Below are 11,972 nucleotides of genomic sequence, written 5' to 3'. Positions count from 1 at the left end.
TCAGTTGGTTTTCTTTTCATTTCACCCAATTTCTTTTCATTACTAAAGTGTCTGTACTTGGTTTGTACTGGTTTGCTTAAAAACTGGGTCCATCTTTCGAATTCTTTTTTTAATGGTTTTTTTTAATCACTTTTTATTTTTGTTTGTAAGTAAGTAAATAAATAATTGTATCTGTGTTTTGATTTCATGACCAGCCATTTCTCTTTAACAACCCAGCCCCGTTCAAAAAATACTGGTTTTTTTTAATAATAAATACGGGGTTTTTTTTGTTGTCTACTGATAACAGTTTATGTTTTTTTTCTCACTTTGTTCTTTTTTTTGAAGTTAAATCGATTTTTTTTGTTTTTTTTTTTTTTATCAAAGAGCCTCAATTTCTCTAGCTCAGTGTGTATGAGTGTTTGTTTTTAATGACTCTCACTTTTGTGTTGTTTGATCGTGGCTTGTTGTTGTGAATTATATGTAGGGTTATTTACATGATCTCAATTTATGGGTCTGCTGGAATTTGTTGGTTCTTTTTTGTCTTTCTTTTTTGAGTTTAAGTTCTTGTTCGTTTTGTTTTTGTTGTTAATAGTTGTTAATTATATTGTAGGTATGTGACTTTATAATGTATTTAGTTTGTCTATCTATTACATTTTTCTATATTAATGGAAACTTGTGATTGCCCTACATTTATTTAGAAAGTATATTAAGTTATTTACAAAAAAATAATAAAATTTTATTATAAATATAAAAAATATTCACATCTTTATTGAAGACAATAAAAATTTCGTTAAAATTTTACCAAATACCGATTACTTTTTTTAAGTAACCACAAGATACAAAACTAATTTCAACATAAACATACTATTAATACAAATTAAAAGACATTATTTAAAGAAAAATTTTAAAAAAATCATCAAAATAATATTTTTTGTAAATGGTTACCGATTACTTTTTGCCAAGTAACCATTATTAAAAGAAAATCTGCAAAATCATACTACTAATACACATTAAAAGACATTATTGTAAGAAAAAATAAAAAAAATCATGAAAATAATATTGTTTGTTAATGGTTACCGATTACTTTTTGCCAAGTAACCATTATTTAAAGAAAATTATACCTAAAAATAACATTTAAAAATTAACTAAATAAAATCATAACATTTTTAAAAGGTTTGTCATTAATTTAAGGCTATTTTAAAATGGTTACTTAATAGTTTTCTTAAAGTAACCGTTAAATATTTTGCCCAATAACATGGAAAATGTATTAAATATATACAAAATTTCAATTTAAGCTTTAAATTTGTGGAAATCTAAATTTTTTGTTAATGGTTACCGATTACTTTTTGCCAAGTAACCATTATTAAAAGAAAATTTGCAAAAACATACTATTTTTAATTATATAAATTAAAAGACATTATTTTAAGAAAAATTTAAAAAAAAAATCATGAAAATAATATTTTTTGTTAATGGTTACCGATTACTTTTTGCCAAGTAACCATTATTTAAAGAAAATTAAACCTATAAATAACATTTAATAATTAGCTAAATAAAACCATAACATTTTTAAATGGTTTGTCATTAATTTAAGGCTATTTTGAAATGGTTACTTAATAGTTTTCTTGAAGTAACCATTTAAGATTTTTCCAAATAACATTAAAAATGTATTAAAAATATATAAAAATCCAATTTAAGCTTTAAAATTGTTATTTTACCATGAGTTTTTTTTTAATTTATTTGAAATTTGTACCGATTACTTTTTATTAAGTAACCATTTTTTTAAAAAAACTAAATTTTAAAAATAATATTTGAAAATTAAGTGATTAAAAAAATACAAAATTTTAGTTTTTTAAATTATTTAAGGCTATTTGGGAATGGTTACTTATTAATAATATTAAGTAACCATTATAAAAAATCTATAAAATGTCTTAAAAATTACTACAAATAAAAAGCTTAATTAAATTAAATATATTTTCCAAATATTAACTTATAATTTTAAGATTTTTCAAATGGTTACTTAATAAAAAAATAAACGGTTACCGATTACTTTTTTCCAAGTACCCATTTTTAAAAGCAGATTAAACTTATTGAAAGAAACATAACATTTTTAAATTGTTTTTCATTAATTTAAGGCTATTTTGAAATGGTTATTTAATACCTATTTAAAGTAACCATTATAAGAAATCACTTAGGTTATTTTATAGTTATTAGAAATAAAATATAGAATTAAATTAATGATATTTCTCAAATTTTAATTTATAATTTTCAGCTATTTCAAATGGTTACTTAAGACATTTTGTAAGTAACCATGACTAACCCAACAAATTAAACAATTAAATCTTTAAAAAATTTTTAAACGATTACTTTTTCCAAGTAACCATTTAAAAAAATGAAACCTAAAAATAACATTTAAAAATTTTTTTTTGGATTTTTTTCAATTATTTAAGATTTTTATGAAATGGTTACTTTTTACAAATTTTAAATAACCATTATATCTAATCAATATGGTTACTTAAAATTTGTTATAAATAAAATATTTAATTAAACTAAACTTAATTTTCAAATTTTAATTTATAATTTCAAGCTATTTCAAATGGTTACTTAACAAATTTCTTAAGTAACCATAACAAATCATTATCAATAAATTTACAAAAATGCTTGAAAACTTTAAAGCAACAATGAGAAGTAATGTTAACATAGAAATTGTATAAACTTAATTCTAATTTAACAAAAAATGTGTACCGATTACTTTTTTCCAAGTAATAAATATTAAAGAAATTTACCTTAAAAATAACATTTGAAATGAAACTTATTAAAATCATACAGTTGTTGCTAGTTATTCAATTGTTTTAGGCTGTTTTGAAATGATTACTTAATACTTATTTTAAGTAACCATTTTAAAGAAGCAATGTGGTTACTTAAAATATATTAGAAATATAAATCTTAAGTAAATTAAACTTAATTTTCATATTTGAATTAATAATTTCAAGGTTTTTTCAAATGGTTACTTTTAGTATTTTTTAAGTAAACAATAACTTTAAAATTTTGCATTTAAACTTTTAAAAAGACATATTGAAGCTTTAAAATAAAAATATTGTAATTTAATTTTAATTAATCTTTAAATTTTAAACGGTTACTTTTTTTCCAAGTAACCATTAAGAAAAAAATCGATAGTACAAATAAAATTTAAAAATTACTTGTTTAATACCATACACATTTTTAATTTTTTCCCTGTATTTATGTTTATTTTGAAATGGTTACCCATTTTTTATTTCAAGTAACCATTATAAAAACTGCCTAAAGTTATTTAAAATTTGTTAGAAATAAAACCTTTAATTATATTAAGCTTAATTTTCCAATGTTAATATAAAATTTCAAGGTTTTTTAAATGGTTACTTAATAGTTTTTTTGAAGTAACCATTAATTGTTTTGCCCAATAATATTAAAAATTTATTAAATTTATATAAAAATATAATTTAAGCTTTAAATTTGTTATTTTAAAAGGAGATTTCTTAATTTATTTGAAATTTGTACCGATTACTTTTTTTAACAAGTATCCATTATTGAAAAAAATAAATCTTAAAAATAATATTAGAAAATTGAATGATTAGAACTAAAATTTTTTTTTAGTTTTTTAATTATTTAAGGCTTTTTTAAAATGGTTACTTATTACCAATTTTAAGTAACCATTCTAAGAACACAATAAAATTATTTAAAATTTTTTAGAAATAAAAAGCTTAATTAAACTAAACTTGATTTTCAAATTTCAAAGTATAATTAAAAGGTTTTTAAAGTGGTTACTTGGTACTTTTTTAAGTAACCATAACAAATCCTAATCAATAACTTCAAAAAATTGAATAAGATTTAAAACAAAAACCAATAGAAGCTTTAAAATCGCAATTTTTTTCAATTTGATATTGAAAAATCTAAAAATTTGTAACGATTACTTTTTTTTTCAAGTAAAAATTATTACAAAATATACATAAATATTGAAAATAAAATTTGAAACTTTTCTCATTAAAAACATAAAATTTTTCCCATTTATTTCTATGTCTCTATCTTTTTCGATTGGGCTGTTTTATATATAAAGATTACTTTACACATAACCAGTAAACAACCAGGTAGTTAGTCAGTTGAAAAAATCATGAATATCGTAAGTAATGATAGTAAAAATTAAAGTCGTATTAATAGTACTTTTTTTTAAATTAAAACCAGTATATTGCCGTTTATTGTTAGAAATATATTTTCACCTTGTCATATTAGTTAATATTAATAATATTTCCCTTTCCCTCTTAGTTTCTTATACCCTCCTTCTTGTTCTTTCAATAAAATACAAGTACATTTAATTTTTATTTTTTAAAATTCATACAGAATTTCCTATAACAATTTTTAAACAAATGAAATCCAATATTACCTTCATATTTGTAGCTTACTTAGCACAACACGGAAGTAAATTCTTCTATATATATTTTTAATAAATGACTAATAAATAAAAACATAATACAGAAATCTTATAATTATGTAGCCAATGCAAAAAATGATTTTGAAAATAAACAGCTATTTCTTCTACATCTTCTCTTTAAACTCAAACTTCTTGTATATTTTAAAATATTTGTACTTCACCTACATTTTTTTTGCGCTAAACCAACATGTTTTTTTTTTGTTTTTGATTTCAATTTTGATTTGAATTAAATTTCAAACGTTTTGTGTTTTTGGTTATCAATTTGTTTTATGAATAAAATTTAAATAATTTTAGAAAATTGTTGCCTCAAATACTAAAAGTAGCGTTATTTGTATCGTGCATTTATGGGAGATGATTTAAATCTGTAATTAATTTTGAGCTGCATTTTAAATCGTTTTAAATCGTTTTGCTTATAAATTTTAAGACGTTTTTATGTAAATTATAATTTAAAATAGGCCTGTAAAGTAGATTTCTTTTGTTTCCTTATAATTAGTGATTAATGATATTCTGGTTTGTTTATTTATAAATGTTTTCGTTATCTTTTTGAAAAATATTCACTTTTTTCATTAAGTCATTTTGCCTGTTAAGCTGTCAATATGTGTGTTAAATCGCTTTATTAAAAATTCAATTTATGTTTGTTATTTGTTTGTCTATAGTTCATAAATATAGTGTGAAAAGACCATAAAATATTTACACAATGTTATTATTTCTTTGTTTATATATAAAAAAAATATTTAAATAATTTCAAGCACGTGAATACTGTTTTAGGCAAAATATTAGAAAAATAAACTTCAAAAGCAGGAAATCATAAAAAGGTTTACGTAAATAGATGTTAATGACCTTAAGTCTTTCTATAAAGGGTTTACTGTCTTGACAAGACAGTTTTCTTCTATAGAAAACTGTCTTTGTAAAGACTGTTTTCTTCTATAGAAAATTGTCTGTGTAAAGACAGTTTTCTTCTATAGAAAATTGTCTGTGTAAAGACAGTTTTCTTCTATAGAAAATTGTCTGTGTAAAGACAGTTTTCTTCTATAGAAAATTGTCTTTGTAAAGACAGTTTTCTGCTATAGAACATTGTCTTTGTAAAGGCAGTTTTCGTCTATAGAAAATTGTCTTTGTAAAGACAGTTTTCGTCTATAGAAAATTGTCTTTGTAAAGACAGTTTTCGTCTATAGAAAATTGTCTTTGTAAAGACAGTTTTCTGCTATTGTCTTTGTAAAGACAGTTTTCGCCTATAGAAAATTGTCTTTGTAAAGACAGTTTTCGTCTATAGAAAATTGTCTTTGTAAAGACATTTTTCGTCTATAGAAAATTGTCTTTGTAAAGACAGTTTTCGTCTATAGAAAATTGTCTTTGTAAAGACAGTTTTCGTCTATAGAAAATTGTCTTTGTAAAGACAGTTTTCGTCTATAGAAAATTGTCTTTGTAAAGACAGTTTTCGTCTATAGAAAATTGTCTTTGTAAAGACAGTTTTCGTCTATAGAAAATTGTCTTTGTAAAGACAGTTTTCGTCTATAGAAAATTGTCTTTGTAAAGACAGTTTTCGTCTATAGAAAATTGTCTTTGTAAAGACAGTTTTCGTCTATAGAAAATTGTCTTTGTAAAGACAGTTTTCGTCTATAGAAAATTGTCTTTGTAAAGACAGTTTTCGTCTATAGAAAATTGTCTTTGTAAAGACAGTTTTCGTCTATAGAAAATTGTCTTTGTAAAGACAGTTTTCGTCTATAGAAAATTGTCTTTGTAAAGACAGTTTTCGTCTATAGAAAATTGTCTTTGTAAAGACAGTTTTCGTCTATAGAAAATTGTCTTTGTAAAGACAGTTTTCTTCTATAGAAAATTGTCATTGTAAAGACAGTTTTCTTCTATAGAAAATTGTCTTTGTAAAGACAGTTTTCTTCTATAGAAAATTGTCATTGTAAAGACAGTTTTCTTCTATAGAAAATTGTCTTTGTAAAGACAGTGTTCTTCTATAGAAAATTGTCTTTGTAAAGACAGTTTTCTTCTATAGAAAATTGTCATTGTAAAGACAGTTTTCTTCTATAGAAAATTGTCTTTGTAAAGACAGTTTTCTTCTATAGAAAATTGTCTTTGTAAAGACAGTTTTCTTCTATAGAAAATTGTCTTTGTAAAGACAGTTTTCTTCTATAGAAAATTGTCTTTGTAAAGACAGTTTTCTTCTATAGAAAATTGTCATTGTAAAGACAGTTTTCTTCTATAGAAAATTGTCTTTGTAAAGACAGTTTTCTTCTATAGAAAATTGTCTTTGTAAAGACAGTTTTCTTCTATAGAAAAGTTTTCTTCTATAGAAAATTGTCTTTAACAAGACAGTTTTCTTCTATAGAAAATTGTCTTTAACAATACAGTTTTCTTCTATAGAAAATTGTCTTTGTAAAGACAGTTTTCTTCTATAGAAAATTGTGTTTGTAAAGACAGTTTTCTTCTATAGAAAATTGTGTTTGTAAAGACAGTTTTCTTCTATAGAAAATTGTCTTTGTAAAGACAGTTTTCTTCTATAGAAAATTGTCTTTGTAAAGACAGTTTTCTTCTATAGAAAAGTTTTCTTCTATAGAAAATTGTCTTTAACAAGACAGTTTTCTTCTATAGAAAATTGTCTTTAACAATACAGTTTTCTTCTATAGAAAATTGTGTTTGTAAAGACAGTTTTCTTCTATAGAAAATTGTCTTTGTAAAGACAGTTTTCTGCTATAGAAAATTGTCTTTGTAAAGACAGTTTTCGTCTATAGAAAATTGTCTTTGTAAAGACAGTTTTCTGCTATAGAAAATTCTCTTTGTAAAGACAGTTTTCGTCTATAGAAAATTGTCTTTGTAAAGACAGTTTTCTGCTATAGAAAATTGTCTTTGTAAAGACAGTTTTCTGCTATATAAAATTGTCTTTGTAAAGACAGTTTTCTGCTATAGAAAATTGTCTTTGTAAAGACAGTTTTCTTCTATAGAAAATTGTCTGTGTAAAGACAGTTTTCTTCTATAGAAAATTGTCTTTGTAAAGACAATTTTCTTCTATAGAAAATTGTCTTTGTAAAGACAATTTTCTTCTATAGAAAATTGTCTTTGTAAAGACAGTTTTCTGCTATAGAAAATTGTCTTTGTAAAGACAGTTTTCTGCTATAGAAAATTGTCTTTGTAAAGACAGTTTTCTGCTATAGAAAATTGTCTTTGTAAAGACAGTTTTCTGCTATAGAAAATTGTCTTTGTAAAGACAGTTTTCTGCTATAGAAAATTGTCTTTGTAAAGACAGTTTTCTGCTATAGAAAATTGTCTTTGTAAAGACAGTTTTCTGCTATAGAAAATTGTCTTTGTAAAGACAGTTTTCTGCTATAGAAAATTGTCTTTGTAAAGACAGTTTTCTGCTATAGAAAATTGTCTTTGTAAAGACAGTTTTCTGCTATAGAAAATTGTCTTTGTAAAGACAGTTTTCTGCTATAGAAAATTGTCTTTGTAAAGACAGTTTTCTGCTATAGAAAATTGTCTTTGTAAAGACAGTTTTCTGCTATAGAAAATTGTCTCTGTACAGACAGTTTTCTGCTATAGAAAATTGTCTCTGTACAGACAGTTTTCTGCTATAGAAAATTTTCTCTGTACAGACAGTTTTCTGCTATAGAAAATTTTCTCTGTACAGACAGTTTTCTGCTATAGAACATTGTCTTTGTAAAGACAGTTTTCTTCTACAGAAAATTATCTTTGTAAAGACAGTTTTCGTCTATAGAAAATTGTCTTTGTAAAGACAGTTTTCGTCTATAGAAAATTGTCTTTGTAAAGACAGTTTTCTTCTATAGAAAATTGTCTGTGTAAAGACAGTTTTCTTCTATAGAAAATTGTCTTTGTAAAGACAATTTTCTTCTATAGAAAATTGTCTTTGTAAAGACAATTTTCTTCTATAGAAAATTGTCTTTGTAAAGACAGTTTTCTGCTATAGAAAATTGTCTTTGTAAAGACAGTTTTCTGCTATAGAAAATTGTCTTTGTAAAGACAGTTTTCTGCTATAGAAAATTGTCTTTGTAAAGACAGTTTTCTGCTATAGAAAATTGTCTTTGTAAAGACAGTTTTCTGCTATAGAAAATTGTCTTTGTAAAGACAGTTTTCTGCTATAGAAAATTGTCTCTGTACAGACAGTTTTCTGCTATAGAAAATTGTCTTTGTAAAGACAGTTTTCTGCTATAGAAAATTGTCTCTGTACAGACAGTTTTCTGCTATAGAAAATTGTCTCTGTACAGACAGTTTTCTGCTATAGAAAATTGTCTCTGTACAGACAGTTTTCTGCTATAGAAAATTTTCTCTGTACAGACAGTTTTCTGCTATAGAAAATTTTCTCTGTACAGACAGTTTTCTGCTATAGAACATTGTCTTTGTAAAGACAGTTTTCTTCTATAGAAAATTATCTTTGTAAAGACAGTTTTCTGCTGTAGAAAATTATCTTTGTAAAGACAGTTTTCTTAGGAAAAAGTCACCTTAATTTTAAATACACCCCGCTGAGGAGTAAGATTATCCAGCCTCATCAACAAAACCTACAATTATCCAATTTTCACATAAACTTTCGACTAGCAAAACCAAAAATAGCGAAATTATAACACACTACAATAGAAGAGAGGGAATATTTAGTGCCATGTAAGGTTTGTGGTGAATAGAAACAGACTAAATTAAGTCGTCATTTAATTCGTATAAATTCGTAAACAATTGTTGATCTTCTGCGGTAAATCGATAGAAATGTAGAGGACGAAGGATAAAATAATCCCGTTTTTAAACATAGTTGACTACAGGCAGAACTTCGATTATGTTCGGCCCTTGTTGGCTATGAAAGGGGACCATTGCTTACTTACTATCTCTAAGTAATGCTTACGGTATGCAGTAGTCATTACAAATCATGTCTATCAGTAATGGCCTGGTCATACCAAGTATTTGCTCGACTTATTTTTAATATTTGAAAAGAGCTGCTTCCAACTTAACTTTGTTGTAAACTGCTCTAGCATGCATGTAGCATGCAGCATTTCTTAACAAGCCTGCTATCTGCCACATAATGATTGATAGACATGCATACACATATAAGTAAATAGAGAAAAGAAAATTCAAAACAAATTATAAAACATACAAATGATTAAATGAATTGGAAGCTACTCCAAACTGCTTCAGCTGTATTACACACCACACAACCCCCTAATCATGGAGTGCTGCAGCCCAAACCAAATAAATCCAGCAAATAAAACATACTCACTCGTACATATTTATGCCATGTATATGATGATGTATGTATGATTTTCCCAAAAAAAAAACTACGAATAAACCAACAGAGCAGAAACAAAAAAAAATTATAAAATCATGATTTCAATTTCAAATTGATTTCACATGATTTACCGATCAATATTTTTCCAAGACAGACAGAAGACATATAAATTTGTGCTTCCCCCTCCCCCTTCGTTCTGGTGATTTTTGGCAAATAATTTTCTAATGTCATGGTGGTCAATTGGTATTGAGAAACTCTACTCTGTTGACCGTTAGTTGGAGTTTAAGCTTGGAAAGTAAACAAATGTATAATCACATCGTTAGTTATGACTAGAAACTATGCAATGATGCTGTTTTTATGAAGATGATGATGGCGCTTCACTGCTCCAAAGAGCTGCTACAAAAAAAGCAAAAACGAAAAAATTCAAGCAGAAAAGCGTGAAACACGTAGAGATGTAATGAGTGATTTGTGGTTTGGTTTTTTTTTGTTGAAGCTGAAATTTGAGGAATTTTTGTATGCATTAAAATGAAAACTCTATTTATTAATAAATTTATTTATAGAGCATGTGAATACTGATAATGCGAGGGATAGAAGAAAAGTATCAAATTAAGAATTATACCAAATTATGTCTCTGAAAGCATGAGTTAAAATAAAACTCTAATTAATAATTCAACATGTTTTTGAAAATGTTCCCAAAAAGCATTTTACGGCTGTGCCGAATTTTATATATACCCTTCACCAAATTATACTTCAAAATACTAATTTTAAATATTTTTAGGTAAACAAAATTTATTTTTTTCAATTTTTAGGAAATTTTTTTTTTCGAATTTTTAATTAAATTTTTTTTTTAAATTTTAAAATTTAAAAAAAATTTTTTTGGTTTTTTAAATTTTTTTTAGTGAAAAAAAATTCGGGTTAAAAAATATTTTTTCCGATTTTGACCCATGTCCAACTTACTATGGTCTTATATACATACGTCGTTGCAAAGGTCTTTGAAATATCTATCATTAGATATCCATAGTGTCTATTTTAATGATTTAGTAATCCATCGAGGTTGTCCTGGTTTTTTCCTCATATCTCAGCCGTTTGTGGACCGATTTTGCTGATTTTAAATAGATTTTGCTGAATATTGAAGATTTGGATCTCGAAGATATCTGGGGTCTTCAGAAAATTGATTTCAACAGACGGACATGGCTTAATCGCCTCCGCTATCTATAAGGATCCAGCATATATCGCTCATTTACTGCAACAACGTCATAATTCAAAAAAAGGCGTTTCGAGAAAAACGGCTTTGAATGTTTTATGACATTTGACTATTTCTTAAATAAATTTTCAACAAATCATGCGATTTCAGAAATAGAACCGGATTTCAATAGTAGATATCTTCTATTTTTACTTGTCAAATATACGAGAAAACTTGAATTTTAATTAGTTTTTTATATATGACGTATTTTCGGAACACATTTTCCGCGTTTTAGGAATTTCGATGTTTGAAAACAAAGAATGGCAACATTAGTGATTTTATTGTGATATCTGTAAGTGTTCAAATTTTACATTAATTCAAAGTTTATATTTTTCTTGATGGAAAATCACCATTTTATAATATTGTTAGTTTTTAAGGTAAAATACGTCGAAAAAACACAAAATTAATTCATTTCACTAAAATGTCAATCTCCAAGTCATAAGGTTTCCACCGATATCAAAAACTTATATAAAAAGCTTATACTTACTCTACAGAGGCTCCACAAACCTTGCCCACTTTTAAAAAAATTTTAATGTTTTTTCATATCTTTCATCAAGCTGGTCTTGCGTGATCAAGATTGGATAAAGTGATGCGACCGGATCATACCGATAATGATTTGCCCATTCTTCGTTATTCCAGCACAATAGAGAAGTATACAGTCGAACATACATTTTTAACAAAAAAATTTTGTTTTAAAGTCAAAAAATAGTAAAAAAAATAAAATTTTTAAGCTACAAAGTGCCTAGATATGTTCGGATTGCATTGATATGTTCACAAGAGTAATTCAGATTTACCGTAGCTATAACTTTGCAAATGCTGTTATTGAAAAATTAGAAGTCCCTGGAAGTTATTCTAAAAAAAGTAAAAAAAAAATTTTTCTTCCTATATTTTTTCAACAAAAGTGCACGAAAAAGCTATTTTTTGGAAAAAAAATTTTAACAAAATTTATTTGGCGGACTCTTAGCTATATTATTGGCATATAAAGTTAAGCCGTATCACAAAGTCTGAATTCGCTGTTAACCAAAAACTGATGACACCTTTTTTAAAAAAGC

Source organism: Calliphora vicina, chromosome 5, assembly GCF_958450345.1.
Source record: "Calliphora vicina chromosome 5, idCalVici1.1, whole genome shotgun sequence".
Classification (NCBI taxonomy): Eukaryota; Metazoa; Arthropoda; class Insecta; order Diptera; family Calliphoridae; genus Calliphora; species Calliphora vicina.
The sequence above is the reverse complement of the archived record's forward strand: the minus strand, read 5'-3'. Positions refer to the sequence as shown.